The sequence below is a fragment of the Piliocolobus tephrosceles genome, chromosome 2, assembly GCF_002776525.5.
Source record: "Piliocolobus tephrosceles isolate RC106 chromosome 2, ASM277652v3, whole genome shotgun sequence".
Lineage (NCBI taxonomy): Eukaryota > Metazoa > Chordata > Mammalia > Primates > Cercopithecidae > Piliocolobus > Piliocolobus tephrosceles.
The window spans coordinates 73,555,086-73,568,986 of NC_045435.1; the positions used below are offsets into that span (position 1 = coordinate 73,555,086).

Here is a 13,901-nt window from a genome sequence, read left to right on the forward strand (position 1 = left end):
GGTCTAATTTTCTATCAAATATCTAGGCTGTGCTTTGAAATCTATCTATGAAGACATTCTTTTTCTTTCTTTCTTTCCTTTTTTCTTTTTTTGTTTGAAGTTATTGCAACAGGTACCAAAACACAAGCTGAGAAGTATTTCAGAAGGATAGTTGAATGACAGTGGCAATCTCAGCCTTGGATTATCAATTTGAATTTGGTTTTTTGTCCAAATCCTCCTGATGTGAGATTATTTCAGGCTGTTTTTCCCCTTGCACATTATGTAATGCCTGCAAAGAGGAGAAGTCAGATGGAGGATCAGAGCAGGAGCCGTGGCAGAAAAACATGGGCAGTGTTAACTTAGGCTGTCATGCAACTTGTAAACCTGCAGGCCCCTAAGGTCCAGCAAGATGCAACCGACAGGACTTCTGATCCCCAATCAGTTTATTACCAGGAAAGGCAACCAGCAGGAATTGAAATAGTAATTGCTTTCCTTTATTCAAAGACATCATGGTTGAGACGGTTAAAGAGATTAAGGCTTACCTCCTTCAGTGCCTCAGAATAAATGTAGTCTGCTTTTCTGATAGGACTGTAACTGTCAATCAAAGGATTAAGCCTTTGGGGGATAGAAAGAGGAGGTGGCCTTAAAATGTATTTGAATTTGCAAACTACAGCTGTGTATTTTAATCCTGGAGATACACATTGATCTTTCCCCCTCTTTGAAGTCTGCTATTAGCTACAGGCTCTCTGGCCCCAACCACTTTTCTTATATATTTTTTAAAAAGCATATTTTAAAAACTCATTTAAAAATCATACTGCATTGAATCACCCAAAGGGAAAATATAATTAAAGTAGCCATTTGTATTGCCCTCAATGAGAAAAAACTTTGGAAGTGTGCTTAACTTTGGAATATATAAGTCTGATTGTTTCATCGGAAATTTCAGCACTGTATGTCTAAAAATATATGTTTCCAGCAGGTTTGGGATTTTGTACTTATGAGGAGGCTGTTTATCTATTTAGCAATTTAGCTGAGGGCCTAGTATAGGTTTTCAATCTTAGCAGCACAGTATGTCTGTTGGTTTAAATCATACCACCTGAGTTAGTGCTGCCACAACACACACATTCTGTTTTCTCATTAGCTGTCACACAATTGTCTGCACCTATTAATTTTTGAAAAGATAATAGATATTCTTGGAGAAACCAAGACAAAGTGGTATAATAAATGGCAGGTCATTTCTCATGTTGTGGCAGAACTTAAGCATTTGCAAGTTTCTGACTATTGTCAGTCAAGACTCTGGGTTCATTATCTCGACCTTGACATCTGTGTTCCTAATCTGCAAACTCAATTTCTTTCCATCATTTTCCTGCCTGAAATGTCCAATCAGTCAAGACCTGTCTCTTTTATTTTTTTAATTTAATTTAATTTTTATTTTTATTTATTTTTTTTGAGACAGAGTCTTGCTCTGTCACCCAGGCTGGAGTGCAGTGGTGTGATCTGGGCTCACTGCAACCTCCACCTCCCAGGTTCAAGCCATTCTCCTACTTCAGCCTCCCGAGTAGCAGGGATTACAGGCATGCACCACCACACCCAGCTACTTTTTGTATTTTCAGTAGAGACGGGGTTTCACCATGTTGGCCAGGCTGGTCTCAAACTCCTGACCTCAAGTGATCCACCCGTCTCGGCCTCCCAAAGTGTTGGAATTACAGACGTGAGCCACTGTGCCTGGCCGACCTTGTCTCTTAATGTTTCTGTATCAAATGAGCAAGCTAATGGGTCTGTTAGAATATTTAGGAGAAATCCACCCATTTTCCCATCTATTCATCCATCCATCCATTGATTCATTTATTCAGGTGCCTACTCTGCCTCATGCCTGGTGCTCAAGACACCAGCTGTGAATAACATGAATTTATTCTCCACCCTCATGGAGTGTATAATCTAACATGGAAAGCACATGTTTAATAAGTAATTAGGCATTTGAGGAAAGGTGAAAAAGAGCCTGGTAAGGGTGATGTGGTGGGCAGAATTACAAGAATGCCCCCAGTGACACTTGCCCTTAAATAATCCCCTCTGCTTTGTGTGTGAGTCGAACCTGTTAATATGATAGCACTCCCTTGATAAGGTTAAGTTATAAGACAAAAGGGAAATTATCTCGGTGGTCCTAATCGAATTAGAGGATCCCTTTCAAAGAAGTGCATTTTCTCCAGCCTTTAGCAGAGAGAAAGTCAGAGAGACTCCAAGCATGAGAAGGATTTGATGCACCAACACTGGCTTGGGGATGGATGGTCCTGTGATAAAGCATGTTGATGGTCTTTAGAAGCTTAGGGCAGCCCCTAGCTGACAGCCAGCAAGGAGGCAGAGACCTCATTCCTAGAACCACAAAGAACTAAACTCTGCTAACAAACTGAGCTTGGGAATGAATTATTCACCACAGCTTCCACATAAGAGTCCAGGTCTTATGATACCTTGAGTTCAGCCTTGTGAGACTGTTATGGGTTGAGTTGTGTCCAGCAAAAATTGAATGATGTCTCCCAATGTGTATGTTGAAACCCTAACCCCTGGTGCCTATGCCTGTGTCATCATTTGGAGACAGGATCTTTGTAGAGTTAATCAAGTTAAGATGAGATCAGTAGGGTGGCCCTTAATCCAGCATGACTCTGAGTGGTGTCTTTATCAGATGAGGTAAATTTTGATGCAGACACAGAAACGCAGGAAGAATGCCATGTAAAGACACAGACATAGAGGGAAGACAGCCATGTGAAAATGGAGGCAGAGACTGGAGATATGCTACTGCAAGGCAAGAAATTCTTGGAGCTACCAAAAGCTGAAAGAGGCAAAGAACATTCTTCCCTAGAGCCTTTGGAGGAAGTTTGGCCCTGCCAAGACCTTGAGTCTGGATTTCTAGACTCCAGAATTGCAAAATAATATATTTCTATTGTTTTAAGCCACCTAGTTTATGATATTTTGTTAAGGCAGCCTAGAAAACCAATACAGAGACTCTAAAGCAGAGAACCCAGGTAAGCCTGCCCAAACTTTTGACCTACAGAACCATGAGTATAATAAATGGTGTTTGAAGCCCCTAAATTTGAAGTGATTTGTTATATAACAATAGCAAACAAATACAGACTAGTATGAAAAGAGTGTCTTATCTAGCTAATCTGAGGGTGGTTTTCCAAGAGGGATGCTTAAGATGAGGAAGAAGGCCAGGCATGGTGGCTCATACCTGTAATCCCAGCACTTTGGGAGGCTGAGGCGGGTGGATCACAAGGTTAAGAGATCGAGATTAGCCTGGCCAACATGGTGAAAGTCTATCTCTACTAAAATACAAAAATTAGTTGGGCATGGTGGTGTGTGCCTGTAGTCCCAGCTACTCAGGAGGCTGAGGCAGGAGAATGACTTGAACCTGGGAGGCGAAGGTTGCAGTGAGCCCAGATCGCACCACTGCACTCCAGACTGGTGACAGAGTGAGACTCTGTCTCAAAAAAAAAAAAAAAAAGAGAAAGAAAGAGTAAGTAGGAATTGTCTAGTAAAGAGGAGAAAGGGAAGATTGGTCCAAAAAGGGGGAATGGTATATGCAAAGGCCCTGAAACTGGAAAGCACCAGCTGCATTCAAGGAACTCAACTGTTCAGGCTTTCACCCTTCAGATAGTATTGTTATTAATGTCAGGCCTAAACTAGGTGCTAGAGACAAAGTAAGGACCTGTAGACCTCTTCCTTGTCCTTACTGAGCTCATATTTTAGTAAGAGAGGTTAAAAATACATAACCAGGCTAAGAAATAATAATTCCACTTTATACAATAGGCTCTGAAGGATAAAATATAGGACAGAGGCAGAAAACCCCACAGTATTGGATAAAATATTGAAAATGAGAGGGAGAGTCGTGTACCATGAATCTGGAGGGGTAGGTAATGTTGGATCAAGGAGGGTGCTATGATTGTCTGTTTCTCTATTTGTGGAATATTTCAGAAAAGTGTTGTCTTCCTTACTGAAAATTCACAGTAGCTATACTGCGGTGATCGTGTCAGCACCTTGTGTGGTATACACCTGTACCTTGTCAGATTGAGGCCAGTGTACCAAATTCTAGACCATTCCCCTAACCCAACACAGGATTATACTCCTGGGGTTGTATGGCCTGTTCAGGATCATTGGGCTTTTATGAAAACTCACTGCACCCATTTTCATTGCATCTTTTTATTGTTTCTTTAATTTGAATTTATTTGTATCGTGTGTGTGCATGTGTATGTGTGTGTTCACACATGCATATGTGTGAGGTCCCCAACTATCCTCAGTTCAATGATCCACTAGAAAGACTCAAAGATATCAGAAAAGCTGTTATACTCATGGTTACAGTTTATTTCAGAAAAGATACAGATTAAAATCAGCAAAGGAAAAAGTGCATAGGGCAGAGTTCACGGGACACCGGGCACAAACTTCCAGTTTTCCTCTCCAAGTGAGGTCATGGGACAGTACTTACTGTTCCCAGGAGCAATGTATGACAACGTGTACAGAATGCTGCCAACCAGGGAAGCTCACTCAAGCCTTGATGTCCAGGATTTTTAAAATTAGGTATTGGTTACATAGGGATGGAGTGCCCATATGACTGACCTTAGTTACATAGTCTCCAGCCCAAGCACCCCACTGTTAATCACATCATTAGCGTAAACCATCTGCCATGGCCCAATGCCACAGGTATACAAAGACACTGTTATCAGGCAGGATATTCCAATGGTTTAGAAGTTCTCTCGCATAAGCTGATGAAGGGGGTGGGGCATGCCTTTCTTTGGAATGTGTAGAATTTGAACATCGTAGACCTGCTGAATCCACCCTTTACTGTAACACACACACACACACACACACACACACACACACAGATTGTCATTGCTTTAACCCTCACCCCAAACTTTGGTCTTCCAACATGTTGTGAGCATCATCACTAAAACCTTGGGATTGTAGCAAAAAATAAAAATCATTTTGCAGTGTTTTTTTTTTAATATTCCTTGATATAGTGGTTTACAAACATAGATTCACATTGTAAATATGTAAATATACTTGGAGACTTTTTTCCATTTAATTTTACTTTATTGAAGAATAATTTACATCCGTTCAAACAGATCTTAAGTGTACAGTTCACTGAGTTTTGACAAATACACACATAACCCACACTTCTTTTAAAATATTGACCATTTCTACCACTCTAGAAAGTTCCCTCCTGCCCCCCACAGTCAATCCCTGCCCACCCACCTCTACCACCATCCCCTGGAGCCAGTAACTGTTCTTATCTCCTACTAAATATTAGTTTTCCTATTATAAAATTTCATAAAAATGAAAACATACAATGTATGATCTTCTGTGTTTGGGTTTTTTTTCCCCCACTCAGAATAATACTATTGAAGTTCAACTATGTTGTGTGTATCAGTAGATTGTCCCTTTCAACTGCTGGGTACTTTTACATTGTTTGGCTCTGACACAATTTATGTATCTATTCTCCTTTTGATGGACATTTTGACTGTCTCCAGTTTTTAGCTATTAGGAATAAAATTGCTATGCTCATTCTCATACAAGTTTTTCTGTGCACATATGTTTTCATGTCTCAGATAAATAGCAGAGAAGTTGCTATCTTGTTAGGTAGGTATATGTTTATCTCATCTGCCAAATCATTATGCAAAGTACAGTGGTGGGGCTATTTACCCTTCTCCCAGCAATGTATGAGAGTTATGGTTGCTTCACATCCTTTCCAACATGAGTCTGTCTTTTTAATGTTAGCTGTTCAAACAGGTGTCGAGTGGTATCTTATGGTAGTTTCATTTGCATTTTCCTGATAACTATTGATGTGGAGCACTTTCTCGTGTGCTTATTAGCCATTCATGCACCTACCTTTCTGAGGTGTGTTGTCAAGTCTTCTGTCTATTTTACAAACTCGGTGATTTGACTTTTTGCTATTGAGTTGTAGGAATGCTGCCCCTGACTTAGCCTCCCCTGAGATTTTGATACAGTAGATCGAGTGCGGGTCCCTGAAGGCCTCTGACATGCAGATAAGTTTAAGGACCAGTGGAATCATGGGTCCGATGTCAGTTTGCTAAGACTTCAACTCTACTTGGCAGCCATAACTTGAAATTTCCCCATCCAAAGACTTGCTTGGTGGTTATTATAAATCGTAAAGGAAAACATTAGAAAAACAATTCTCAGTAGGTGGTTTCTTTCTCGCTCCGGACTTGGCGCTGAGTTTTAACATCGACCTAAAGCTAGAAAATTCCTAGGATTGGACAATGTCACTTAAACCAAATGTGGGCTGCACACAGGTATTACTGAAATTATTAAAGGGTCCTTGAGTTGATTTGTAGCAGCATCCTAAACCACATCCTGTTTTTCTTCCCTCCAAGGGAAATGTGGTAATGTAGACATTTGAACTTGGAAGCCCATATGCAATCTGCATTCTTTTCTAAATCAAATTGATTTGGAAACTATTTGAACCTTGTGTTAATGTTCACATTGTACCAATTTACCTAGCAAACAACCTCCCTGACCCAAAATGTTGGCTTCTTTCTACTAGGTAGTTTCTTGAATTTTTGTACTGATTTACACAGTATACCAAATAAGCTACCTGCTTAAAGACGCGGAGAAGAGATTAAACAAATAATTTTATGCAGTTATTTAATAAACCACAGACATTTTCTCTTTAAAGGAAACTCCAGGTTTGGAAGTTGTTTTGACTCATAGTTAATGGTTCTAAGGGATTAAAGGACTAAAAAAATCAGAGTAACAGACACTTCTCAAAAGAAGACATTTATGCAGCCAACAGACACATGAAAAAATGCTCATCATCACTGGCCATCAGAGAAATGCAAATCGAAACCACAATGAGATACCATCTCACACCAATTAGAATGGCAATCATTAAAAAGTCAGGAAACAACAGGTGCTGGAGAGGATGTGGAGAAATAGGAACATTTTTACACTGTTGGTGGGATTGTAAACTAGTTCAACCATTGTGGAAGACAGTGTGATGATTCCTCAAGGATCTAGAACTAGAAATACCATTTGACCCAGCCATCCCATTACTGAGCGTATACCCAAAAGATTATAAATCATGCTGCCATAAAGACACATGCACACATACGTTTACTGCAGCACGATTCACAATCGCAAAGACTTAGAACCAACCCAAATGTCCATTGATGATAGACTGGATTAAGAAAATGTGGCACATATATACCATGGAATACTATGCAGCCATAAAAAAGGATGAGTTCATGTCCTTTGTAGGGACATAGATGAAGCTGGAAACGATCATTCTCAGCAAAGTATCACAAAGATAAAAAACCAAACACCACATGTTCTCACTCATAGTTGGGAATTGAACAATGAGAACACTTGGACACAGGAAGGGGAACATCACACACTGGAGCTTGTCATGGGGTGGGAGATGGGGGAGGGATAGCATTAGGAGATATACCTAATGTAAATGACGAGTTAATGGGTGCAGCACATCAACATGGCACATGTATACATATGTAACAAACCTGCAGGTTGTGCACATGTACCCTAGAACTTAAAGTATAATAAAAAAAAAATCAGAGTATTCAAAGAATCAAAAAGTTTCCACAAACTCAAACATCTAAACTGTGCAGTAGATTTTTTCCTTTTCCAGGGAGCCCTGCTGCCTTAATTAAGGCAATACAAAGATGGTGTGTAGATTGTATCTCATATGACAATGTTGAATGGTGTGACTTCCTGAAAGATCATGCAAAGACCCTTCCCTGTTCCTCAGGAAAGTGTGCTGAAATTGATTTGCGATGCTCACCATCATTCAGCAAAAATATACCTTTCTCAATACTGTGTACCTGACCTTTCAAGATAGGAGGTTCTGAAGTTAGCCAGAGAGCAAATGCAAACAAATGGTGCAGTGTCTATCAAATATTCTGTTATCATGATGTTTATAAAGGCTCTTCAGTCAACTTTTGATTCTCTATGTAAGAGAGAGGAGATGTTTTAAATCCTAGTGATGTAAGGAGTTCAAATCCTTAGAGACTCCAGGTAACCTCTGCTGTAGGGACTTCATATGCCTTTGCTTTTACTTCCTGGCCTTGGACTATTTTATGTGATTCTTCCTAGGTTGAGGTGGAGAAAGGCCAAAAAATGTTTTACTAGATCTTTAACTTCATTCACAACTCTGGTTAGAATATTTTGATAAGAAGGAGGAGGAAAACCTGGGCCTCAGCTTAGCATCTGGGTTGCTAGCAGATCTTTGTCACTGTGGACTAAAGAGATTTGAAAACTAGGAGGGTTAGCACAAGTTACTGAAATGTGAAAAGAGAGTTGACTATGTATCAGCTCTGTTTGGTTTGCTCCAAGAGAAATTGCATTTTTAAAGCTCTCCTGTGAAAAATATGAGGCTTTCTGAATGCACAACTTCTTACAATTCTGCCCTAAGGTAGGTTCCTGCAAAGGTAGTGAGGTCGTGTTTATCTAGCAGTGCTGGGAAGGCTTCATTTAGCCATGGCTGCTTTAAATATATACATAGATATTTAAAGTTATCATCAAGGGGAAGTTTTCTTCCTTTTCCTCACCCCAGAGTAATGTGTTTGCTCTAAATGGCTGTCCAAAGCTGCACATTGAATTTTTTGTTGTTGTTAAGTCATCTCCTATAATTTCTATATGATGTTTGGAAATAAGGTTGTTTTAACCCAACTTACTTCCCTGGGTAGGGAAGAATAATAACATATCCACTTTTGTAAACAAATTTATTTGAGGATCAGTGGGGGTGGTGAGTGAGAGACAACCTCTAAGCCCACAAGTAGTCAATTCCTTGGGGACTGCCTCCAAAGCCTTCAGTTAGCTAAACCTTTTCCTAAAGAGACACCAGTTCAGAAACAGTTAAAATAGGAAAGGATATTTTCCCACTACATATAGGCTTTGGTATGCATAACACATTTTGTCTTCCTTCTGGCGATAACAATATTTCTTATAAGTATGCTAAGTTCCATAGTAAGAGCAGGTCAGAGTATCATGCAATTGTTAATTTAAAGCTTTATTAAAATATATGCATCCCCCACAGCCATACTCTACAGGAGTTAAGTGGGTAGAGAAAAAGTGATCTCTTATAGCCCAAATCAGAGAATGAAATGAGAAATCAACAATAAATATTTTTAACCATTCAAGTTCTTCATATCATCATAAAAAGATCAATTTGAAGATTGCAGATACATCCCAAAGCTGTTCTCATCCAATCAGAAAAGTGTAGTTATTACTTATCTTTCCTTCTTTTAAGTAAATTTGCTTGAAGAAGAGAAAGACCTGGACCTAGGGGGTGCAGGAAGGCATAGGAAAGAGAAGGGAGAGTGAGAGAGAAGGAAAGACACAAACTCAGAGAAAAACATGCCTTTTGCTTAAAAGCCCTATCAGTTGTTTTGCCTTAATTTAGTTAGAAACTCAAAAAGGTAGAAGCAGGAAGCAGCACAATAGGACCAATTTTTAACAGAAACACATGGGGCAGGGGTGTATGATAGCAAGCTTCTAACTTTCTCATGTGTCTGATTATTTTTATGGAAGTGGTATTGAAGCATAATGAATGTCAGAGAATTGTATAAATCCTACATGCACACACCCATGTAGTCTGCACCCACATCAAGGAACAGAATATTATCTGTTCCCCAGGAGATCCATCCTGCACCCCTACCAATCACTTCTCCCCAACCCCTGGTCACCATTATCCTGATTTCTCAGACCATAGATTAATTTTTCCTATTTTTGAACTTTATGCAAATGAAATCATAGTATGATGTCTCAGTGACTGGCCTCTTCACTCACTAATTTGTGAGTTTATTTTTTTATGTAACAGTAGTTGATTTTCAGTAAGTGTAGAATTCCATTGACTATCACACAATATTTCACCCATTCTACTGCTCATTGGCATTTTGCTTGTTTCCAGTACCGGGTTATTATAATCTGTGTTACCATGATTAATCTTGTATGTACCTTGTTAGTGAATATTTACCTACATATTTTATCTTCATTTATTTTAAGAACAGCAGTCTCCCAGAATACTAAGAAATTGAAATTTAATTTGTCTTACGAAACTATATACATGTAAAAAGGACAGTACAATTTCAAAGGAATTGACTAGCTCTGCTAAGAGAGAGACCAAAAAGAAGATGGAAGTCCCTCAAAACCTGTCTTGGGAAGTTTGCGTCAAAATGGAGTTAACTTTTAAAATGTTACAATTTGTTTAGTGATTCATTTCATTGACTAATTGCTTTGATCTTTAAAGTAATGAAAACAGTTGAAAGAGGAAAAGAGTGGGTACTCCCTGTGCTTAGCAATTAAGTTTCATGGAGATAATTCCTAAGGATGGCAGAGGATAAAGTATACCCCAGCTTCATTTGAAACATGGTCTTGCAGCAACAAATTTGTGTTGTATTTTCAGAATATGGCTTGACAGTTTTGAAGGAATTGTAAGTTTGAGAACCATCATAATCCAGGTTTTCTCATAGTGTAACTTCTTCCCAGGATTGAATTAGACGTGTGGAAAGTTATAAACTCATACCAAGATGAACCATACATGTGAAACACACGGATTTAGAATAAATTATATATTAAAAAAGTAAAATATCAGCTGAATAGGTAAAAGAAATTTTTATATGAACTGCTTCACGAATGTATGTCATCCTTGCCTAGGGGCTATGTTAATCTTCTTTGTAATCATTCCAATTTTAGTATATGTGCTGCCCAAGTGAACGAGCGTTTGTACTGATTATGTTTTTAAATGATAATATTGTCAATATATTGAGTTAAACATATTATGAAAATTTCATCTATTTCTTTTTACTTTATTAAGGGAGCTATAAAAATTTCAAGTTACATTTGTGACCTTTGTTACATTTTTACTGTTTTTAGATCTTCACATCACCTTTCAAAGACTGGTGGTTTGGCCCAGAAAGCAATGCGTTTGACAGGATTGGGGAAATGAATTTCTCAGGTGACATATTACAAGTGCTTACTTTCGGCATCTACCAATGGATTTCAGGGCCTGTGTAGATTTAGTGCAGTTGCAACTATCTTTTACCTTGTTATTTCAAAGCTTCAATGGTAAGATTAATATAAATTTAGTAAGTGCTAAATGTGTGCAGAGATAAGAGAGATATATGGCCACTGTCTCTCATTGAAAAGTTCCACACATTTCATTCATTCATTTGTTCGTTCAATAAAAATTTATTGAGCTTCTACTCTGTGTTGGCAAAAAGGCAAAGCATATGAGATTTGGTAGTAAACAAAGCACAGCCTCTACTGTTTGTTGGCCACTTGTATGTTTTCTTTTGAGAAGTGTCTGTTCATGTGCTTTGCCTACTTTTCAGTGGGGTTATTTGTTTTTTGCTTGTTCAATTGCTTAAGTTCCTTATAGATTCTGGATATTAGACCTTTGTCAAATACGTAGTTCACAAATACCTTTTTTTATTCTGTAGGTTGTTTGTTGATAGTTTCCTTCACTGTGCAGAAGCTCTTTAGTTTAATAAGGTCCCATTGCCAATTTTTTTTTTTCTTGTAGCAAGTGCTTTTGAGGACTTAATCATAAATTATTTCCCAAGGCTGATGTTAAGAATGGTATTTCCTAGGTTTTCTCCTATGATTTTAGTAATTTTAGGACTTATAGTCAAGTCTTTAATACATCTTGAGTTTATTTTTATATATGGTAAAAGGTAGGGGTCTAGTTTTGTTCTTCTGCATATGGTTAGCCAGCTTTCCCAGCACCATTTATTGAATAAGGAGTCCTTTCCCCATTGCTTATTTTTGTCAACTTTGTTGAAGATCAGATGCTTGTAGGTGTGTGGCTTTATTTCTGGGTCCTCTATTCTGTTCTACTGGCTTATGTGCCTGTTTTTATACCAGTACCATGCTGTTTAGGTTACTGTGGCCTTGTAGTATAGTTTGAGGTCGGGTAATGTGATTCATCCAACTTTATTCTTTTTTCTTAGTATTGCTTTGGCTATTTGGGCTCTTTTTTTGGTTCCAAATAGGTTTTAGAATAGTTTTTTAATTCTGTAAAAAATGACATTGGTAATTTGATAGAAATAGCATTGAGTCTGTAGATTGGTGTAGGCAATATGACCATTTTAATGATATTAATTCTTCTAATCCATGAGTATGGAATATTTTTCCATTTGTTTGTGTTTAGACGTTTTTGTCCTGTGCCCTTCTAATCCTGTGCTTTCTCCATCAACCGCCATCCACAGCCTCAGAAAACAGCTCATTTAATTTCTACCAGAAAGTCAGAGAATCAGGAGGGTCACTAACTAAAAGGGTCTTACACATACATACATAAATCATTTGCCTGGAGAGCCATGCCCTCGGTCTGATGCTTTCAAATGCTCTCTCATATGGAGAGATGCATAATCCACTCACTTATAATTCAGAAAGGGGTCCAACGTCAATTTCCTAAAAGAGCTTTCTTTCAGAAGATAGGATGCATTTTGAACCATTTAATTGCTCCTATGAGTGACTTGCATAATGCCTATATAACCATCTAGACAGCACATGTTGCCTGAAACAGCACATGCCAGTTATTTTCTTTGCTGCCTTTAAAATGAAATTGCATGCACATCTGAAGCTGAATGGCTCCTGATGTGTGATTATACCTTTACCCTGATTCTAAATAGAAAAGATGGCTTTTTTAATTAACTCATTTTCTAGCAGGAAGGGATCATTTCTAAGGAGTGACAGTTTCTGTGTTCAGATTTCAGCTCTGGTACTCACTCACTGATGAAACTTGGACATATTAGCTAGACAGCTTGAGCAACATCACCTCACTTGAAGGCCACCTTGTGTATTAAGGCAAAAGGACTTTTTTTTTTTTTTTTTCTCCGCTCTATCGCCCAGGCTGGAGTGCAGTGGCCTGATCTCAGTTCACTGCAAGCTCCGCCTCCCGGGTTCACGCCATTCTCCTGCCTCAGCCTCCCGAGTAGCTGGGACCACAGACGCCCGCCACCTCGCCCAGCTAATTTTTTGTATTTTTTAATAGAGACAGGGTTTCACCGTGTTAGCCAGGATGGTCTCGATCTCCTGACCTCGTGATCCGCCCGTCTCGGCCTCCCAAAGTGCTGGGATTACAGGCTGGAGCCACCGCGCCCGGCCAAGGCAAAAGGACTTTTTAAAAAGTGGCATTTACTTGATTATATAGTAAAATTATGCACATTATATACAATGTACACATGCAGGAAAGTATACAAAAGTAACTTAACAATCACCAGTCTTTCCACCGCCAAAAATAAATATCATGTGTTAACATTTTTGTGTACCTCCTTCCAGTTGTTTTTGAATATTTTTTAATAGTGGAAGCCAAACTATATCTATATAATTATGTATTTTGCCTCTTTTACTTGGCGTTACTGTGTAAATACTTTACCTCATAATGAAAATCTTTTTAATGTAATTTGCTTTTATATATACCATTAGATAAGACAAACATATTATTTAGTCTTAGGAGGAAATATAGGTAGGTAAAAGACATTTAAGCCATTAAAAAACACTGAGGTAGATAAAAGCGGTCTTAAAATATTAAAGACAAATAAATACTAGTATCTGTAAAGTTTAATTCATACTCTCACATAATGTCCTTTCTGTTGTTTTAAGTTTATAAATTAATTTGCTTAAATTATGACATTTAGAGACAACGGATGTCCTCATTTTGGGGAGAAAGATACTTTCTAACAAAAATCAGCTGATGAGGATTTAATAAGCACCAGTCCTTGCCCTGTATGAAAGAATTGTGAATTACCAGTTACAGCATCGATGCCATTGTTCAGCTGCCTGAGCAAAACATGAGGTGGCACACCTGTCAGAGAAGGAAGAGAAGTGACTGCTGGAGAAGGTCTTAGGAAGCCTTAAACTGGGCTTTGAAGGATGGGGTGGGATTGAAATAAGACTTTATAATG

The 13,901-nt window shown here is 38.5% G+C and overlaps 1 protein-coding gene and 1 non-coding gene across 10 annotated transcripts in view; one reads left to right on the forward strand and one right to left on the reverse strand.

Moving 5' to 3' along the window:
* The window catches only part of CADPS (calcium dependent secretion activator), a 483,558-nt gene that overhangs the window by 46,808 nt on the left and 422,849 nt on the right, over window positions 1-13,901 (forward strand). The gene's annotated exons all lie outside the window — the stretch shown is intronic.
* Window positions 10,601-10,711, reverse strand: LOC111534749. Its single transcript, XR_002729198.1, has one exon. It is a non-coding gene; the product is annotated as a U6 spliceosomal RNA (small nuclear RNA).